This window comes from Anopheles bellator, unplaced genomic scaffold (genome assembly GCF_943735745.2).
Source record: "Anopheles bellator unplaced genomic scaffold, idAnoBellAS_SP24_06.2 scaffold00449_ctg1, whole genome shotgun sequence".
Taxonomy (NCBI): Eukaryota; Metazoa; Arthropoda; class Insecta; order Diptera; family Culicidae; genus Anopheles; species Anopheles bellator.
The window spans coordinates 1-6372 of record NW_026684574.1 but is presented as its reverse complement, the minus strand read 5'-3'; the positions used below and the strand labels follow the sequence as shown (position 1 = coordinate 6372).

General features: G+C 46.7%; 1 long non-coding RNA gene across 1 annotated transcript; it reads right to left on the bottom strand.

The window, feature by feature from the left end:
- Positions 1 to 3929: 3929 nt before the first annotated feature.
- Positions 3930 to 4356, bottom strand: LOC131214290 (uncharacterized). The gene is made up of 3 exons (XR_009157020.1): positions 4222 to 4356; positions 4085 to 4111; positions 3930 to 4020 (listed from the first exon to the last, which is right to left on the bottom strand). It is a non-coding gene; the product is annotated as an uncharacterized LOC131214290 (long non-coding RNA).
- Positions 4357 to 6372: the final 2016 nt, after the last annotated feature.

The following is a 6372-nucleotide window of genomic DNA, read 5'->3' as shown; positions in this document are numbered from 1 at the left end:
TGAGGAGGGGCAGGCAGCTTGTGCCCTACCGTGCAGGAGACGCGAGGCTAATGGCGAAGCGCACAATACGGTATCTTGGAGTGGAACTGCAGGACCACCTGAACTTCAAGTCGCACGTGTTTGCAACAGCGGCTCGAGCGGAAAGAGTAACGCGAGCTGTCGGTCGACTGATGCCGAACCATGGAGGACCCTCTGTAGGCAAACGGAAGCTGCTGGCCGCAGTTTCCTCGTCCCTGCTGCGGTATGCGGCGCCTGTGTCGTCTGGAGCCTTGCGATTCCAGTATTGCCAGCGGAGACTGAACGCCGAACGGGCCCGTGCCGCTAAACGGGTTCTGAGGTCGTTTCGGACAGTCTCGCACAGCACAGCTTTCGTACTGGCAGGGATGCTGCCTCCCTGCCTCATGCTGGGCGAAGATGTGCGTTGCCGCGACCGAGCAGCTGCCGACCGAGCCGACCGGGCAACCAGAAGGCAGATCCGGGCACAAGAGCGCGAGAAGTCGCTGCGACGGTGGCAGCAACAGTGGGACCATCAAGCGGGTAGACCCAGCGCAAGTCGCTACGCACGATGGGCGCACCGCGTTAACCCAAGGGTGGAGCTTTGGGTGAATCGGAAACATGGGGACGTGAGCTTCCATTTGACGCAGGTTCTCTCCGGACATGGCGTCTTCCGAGAGTACTTGTACGTCAAGAAGATCACGCTTTCCCCCGATTGCACCTTCTGCCCTGGGACGGTGGAAACACCGTAGCATGCCGCCTTCGAGTGTCCGCGGTTCCACGCTGTGCGTGTTAGGCTGCTGGGGTATGGAACTGCTCAGCCCATTACTGCGGACAACCTGCAGGAGCGGTTTCTCGTCAACAAGCATACGTGGGCAATGGTCAGCGAGGCGTTTACTAAGATAGTCGCCACTCTGGAGCGCAAGTGGCGCCACGTGCAGGAGACGACGGCTACTAGCGCGAGGGATGCGATGACCCTGGCGGAGCAGCCACCACCGAGGGAAGACGAGGCGGAAGCAGCGGCAGCAGAAACAGCAGCAGCAGCAGCAACTGCAGAAGTAACATCAGTAGCAGATTAATCCTGCGCTTGGGGCCATGATCAGTGCGATCACAACAAACCTGTGAACGATACCCGTTCCTCCCTCCGGATAGCCCTATGGAGTAAATACAGGGGAGGAACAATGTGGGCTGGGTGGGACCCTTTGTTTTTTTATTCTTCTAGTCAAGTCATGGAATAAAAGAAACGTCCTAATATAAAAAGGCCAGCGCAAGCCATGAATATCATCCAGCAATGCAAAGGGGACTTGCTATCAGCATGCGACCAGATTGACCAGACCAGATTCGATACCTTATAATTATCTAACACATCGGGTTATATTGAAAACCTTATGCTTAGCACGAAATACCGGCTAAGATGATAATGAAGTGCCTAAGAATTGCCCAACGCTCCAGAAGAACGCAAGAATTACATAACATCCGGTCATAAGAACGTCTTGCTCTCGGAACATGCTATCAGCTAGCAAGTTTACCTCGGCGCGCATAGAGCCAAAGGGTACAGGTACGCCCTCAATTGATGCTGTAGGTTAAGATCCAAATTGAACGGCAAATGGGGCCGGAAGCGACAGATTATCAAATTGGCTTGTTCTTGAAGAAATCAACAGAAGGGAGTGAGTCGAAGGGTTAGATCAACCAGATGCACGCGCAACCAAACAGTATAACAAAGACGAGTAACGGTCGAAAGAGTTTGTACGGGTGATAAAGCTTTGATTGACAGCAGGTCAAAAGCGACATCAGCTCCAGGCGGGATTTTAAAGACTCGGTTGAGTTTGGTAACACAGTTAAAACCATTTCTGATTGGCGACAGCAAATTATCGAAAACGAATTATCGAGTATCGGCGCGCATTAAAACCTGTAACGCGGAGTAGAGTAAACAAGTTAAAAGCGAGTCAACGTGTTTCATTTTTCAATCGGTAAATAGAATCACCAAGTTGGTGCTCTTCAACTGGACGCGAAGCTGTAGCTTACCTTCACTTCGAGGATATAATCAAGCGCGCGTATAGAATTCAAGGGTTTGTTATTCGTATGAGGGTGTCATACGAATAGGCCTTCCGAAGTAAAGCCGGAAACGGTAGTTCCGGAAGGGGCAGGATGGAGACCGAAGGAGGGGTTTAGTGGGTATACCCTCCCTAACATACCGACACCCAAAGGGCTAGTCCGGAGGGGAGTGGAGAGCCCCACACTCAGTGCGTAATTGGCATTCCCCCCTTGTTAAATAAGAAAAAAAAAAAGTGTAACGTCGCAGCGTGACTTTTTGGCATGTCGCGTGCGACTTTCAAGTTCTTTTTCTATTTTTCTTTCGTTGTCACTCCAGAAATCCCAACATCCGGAGTGCATTATCCCAGTGCGAAAAAATATTCAACTCGCACCGCAAATACGATATTAACTATTTTATTAAATTCAACTACACCAATTCACAATTCTTGCTCTTCCTGTTTCGTCCTCTTCCTGCACGAATCTCCGTAACGTTTGATCACTGCGATCCCTCGTTGGTGCTGCTGCCGATGAAAGTTTGTCCCCGGCTCTTCCGCGAAAGTTTTTCGGCGCTGCACTGCTACAAACTGAAAAAAACAAAGAATTATCTATTTGTGATAATATATCAATGCGTTTTTCACTGCAAATATGTGAAAAACACCGAAAAACTTACCTTTTTCCACCTGCACATTTACGCACTTTACAGCTCCTATCGAACCAAAACAAACTGAGCTGTCAAAAATTTGTCAGTCACAGCAGCTGGATCACAGTAGAATTTGGGCGATAGCGATGACCAAAATAATTATTCAAAAAGCGTTTCTACTTTTGTGTTTTCTTCTCAAATCAGTAACAAATGGTCAGTAATATTTTGCAATGATCACAGTTAAGACTAACTTTCATCGAAAAGGAGCGTTAAGGTGGCCAAATTACAAAAACAGAACTCACAAAGTTTAGACTTTTTATTTGACCACCTCGATGGTGACCGAGCGTTGCATGTGCAACTTTCGCTAAAATCGTCAAAGTCTTGATGTTGCAGTCAAATATCGACAACCACCCAGAAGAGGGAGAACGAAAATCCTCTCGCTCACGTGGAAAAAGGATGGCGGTTGATACAAGTCGATGAAGTTGCGAGGCACAACGAGTCCGGACTCGAGTGTTGGCCTGAGGGGGGGTGAGGCACGAAGAAACAGGGAGAAACGGGGAAAAGTCGCGCGATTTTGCCCGCTGGGTAGATTGGGCTTGAATTCATTGAATCTAAGCCCAATCTAAGCCGAAAAGTGTCGTGCGACCATGCGATTTTGCCCGCTGGGTGGTGTCGTCCCAGCGGGCAAAAACCGTCGCGCGACCTCTTCATAACGAGGATGTCGCGTCTGTATTAGGCTCTCCATTGGAAATTATAACGAGGCGTGACCGCCTGCAACGCTTCGTTATAAGGAACGCTTTAACGATGTGCGTGTGTGTGTGCCCTATTCATCCGTACCCTACCTGTTACGAAATATTTCATTTCGTAACGATCGGTAGTCGCAAACATCGCCTGGCGATTGGTGACAGGTCGCAAACATCGCCTGGCGGCGATGTTTGGGAAAAAAGGACAAGATATAAGCTCGGGAGGAGCGCGATTCGGGGCCTTTCGCTAACGAAACCCGGAGAAAAATAAAGTAAAATTTTGGTCCCGCAAGGCACGGGCCTACCAGAAAAAAACGAAGTAGCCGGGGTTATTCGGGGCGAGGAGTCAAGTTCTGTTAGTAAAGAAATTTTCTAACACTACCCATTCGTATCACACATTCGTACCCCCCGTTTCGGATCTAAATACGCATCACACGGGGTTAAAATTTTGAAACCTTTATTTATTATTGGTACAAAAACACGATCAAAACACAAAACAAACACCAAACAATACATACACCGTTCTAGAGCGTCCAACGGCACCGCAGCCTCATGCAACACTGGTTTACTGATGAAGACCGCTCGTAAGGTTCGGTCAGCAGTCGTCACCTGAAAGTAAAAAAAGTATCAATATTCTTTCCAATTGATCAAGCGATCGGTTTATTATACTTACCAAGCTGTGAAGAAACGATTTCGGCAGCTGCAAGAAGCAAAAGAATCAGATTAATGTTGAAAAACTACGCCACTCTGCGCGAACATGACGAGCGATCTTTGATCACTCTGATCGCCAACAACACTTGTAATACTTACCAGATTCTTCCGGCGATATATTCTGCAGTCATTCGGCGAACTGTGAACTAAGAAATAACAAGAAATTAAATTAAAATCAACGCTTTTAACATATACTTACCAGCAGCGACACCACCAACTTGCCTCGAAACTTCGCGATCAAAACAAACTGCGAACTGTCAGTTTTGGTGAACGGGGAACGCACACACATACACCGCGCTTTTACACGAGGACACGAGGACAAAAAAGAGTGCGAAGAGCGAGGAAGGACTCGAAGAGTGCGAAGAGGGAGAAAGGAAAAAATATGTTTACAGGAGCGAAAGAAACGACACCACCCGGTATCGCGCTACGCTTGCGACGGCGCGTGTTTGTGGGCTCGAGGGGGTAGGAACGGGGAAAAATATCGCGCGACGGGTGAATTTTCGAAACGCTTTGCCAGCTGGGTGGGCTCGAGGGTGTAGGAACGGGGAAAAATATCGCGCGACGGACGAATTTTCGAAACGCTTTGCCCGCTGGGTGTATTAGATTCTGTATTGGAAATTAAGCAAAAACGTTACCGCGCTGCAACGCTTCATTATAAAGAACGCTTTAGCGATGTGTGTGTGTGTGTGTGTTAGCCCTATTCATTCCGTACCCTACCCATTCATACCCACCGAAACACATTCATACCCCCCTTTCGGATCTAAATACGCAACACACAACACGCTGCAACGCAATACACAACACATTTTAACACCTTCATTTATAATTTACTAGCTGCCCCGACAAACTTCGTCCTGTCTCCTTGTTTCCGTCTTTGAAATTCCCTTTTGAGTTTTGGGGCAGGTGTAATACTTTCGCATTTTTGAGTATAGCAGTGTTCGGGCGAAATCATCACTCTGACATGGATGACAAAAACTGATCGCATCCTGTTCTGTGAAATATACTCTTTGGCCATTCTCTAAGTGTACGGCCAAGTGAATCACAGTTGGGAAAGGGGAAAGAAAAAATGCGCTAAATTGCTTTCTCTCTCTTTCTTTCTCGCTCTCTCTCTCTCTTGCTCTCTTTCTCTCCCTTTCTTTCTTTTTCTCTCTCATATTTTTCTTTCTATTTCTCGCTCTCTACTTCTTTCTCTTCCTCTCTCTTTCTCTCTTTATCTTTCTCACTCTCTTTCTTTCTCTCTTTCTCTCTCTAACACACTCTCTCTCACCCCCTCTCTCTCTATCTTCCTCTTTGTTTTCTTTCTATTTCTTTCTTTTTCTCTATCTCTCTTTTTTTTCTCTCTAAATCTCTTTCTCTCCCTCTCTTGCTCTCTCTCTCTCACCCTCTCTATCTTCCTCTCTCTCTCTCCAATCGATTTAGAGACCACAGAAACCTAAGAAACGATACCCATATTGCCATAGGAAGTATTTTAAGGATTAGAGTCACCCCCACCCCTTTCCCATCGTCCTAGAAGGACCAAATTTGGTCACATGATTTCTCAGGTGACCATCAACAATTGTGCAAGATTTGACTCGATTCGATTAATAACTTGTGGAGTAATTAATGTTTTAACGGTTCGTTTGTATGGGAGGGGGAGGGGTTTGTAACCATGACGTTGCTCATCTGGCCCCTAAAACCCCTGTGTAGCAAATTTTGAGTCAATCGGTCCAGTAGTTTCGGTGTCTATAAACCGCACACAAAACGGAGCTTCATTTTTATAATATGAACTAGCGGACCCGGCGAACTTCGTCTCGCCCAAAGTTGGGTTTTAGTGCATGAAACAACATGAAACATGAAAAGAACACATTGATACTGAAAGTTCGTTAAGAACTTCATATTGTTTATTTCAGTTCGGTTTACTGAAGCGCTGCTGGATACACAATGTTTTTAGTTTTTCCGCCCGGTGATATAAATAAGTCAGGTCGTCCATAATTTCTGACATAAGTCATAGCATCTTGTGCGTATTCATGCATCGATCAACGATAAACTGATGGAATAGCTCTCGGCACATCAGAAGCTGATTGTTTTTGTCTTCACGAATCATCAACCTAAATGCATAATAATGCATTGCGCTTACTTTTTTATCGGTTACCGCACCCGTTCACGGATCTATCATTTTTATATTAAAGTGGTATCCATCCTCTCCTCGACAGAATAATATTGTATACTGCAAGGCATCGTAAGAACGATGAGTTTCAGATATTCGCTGAA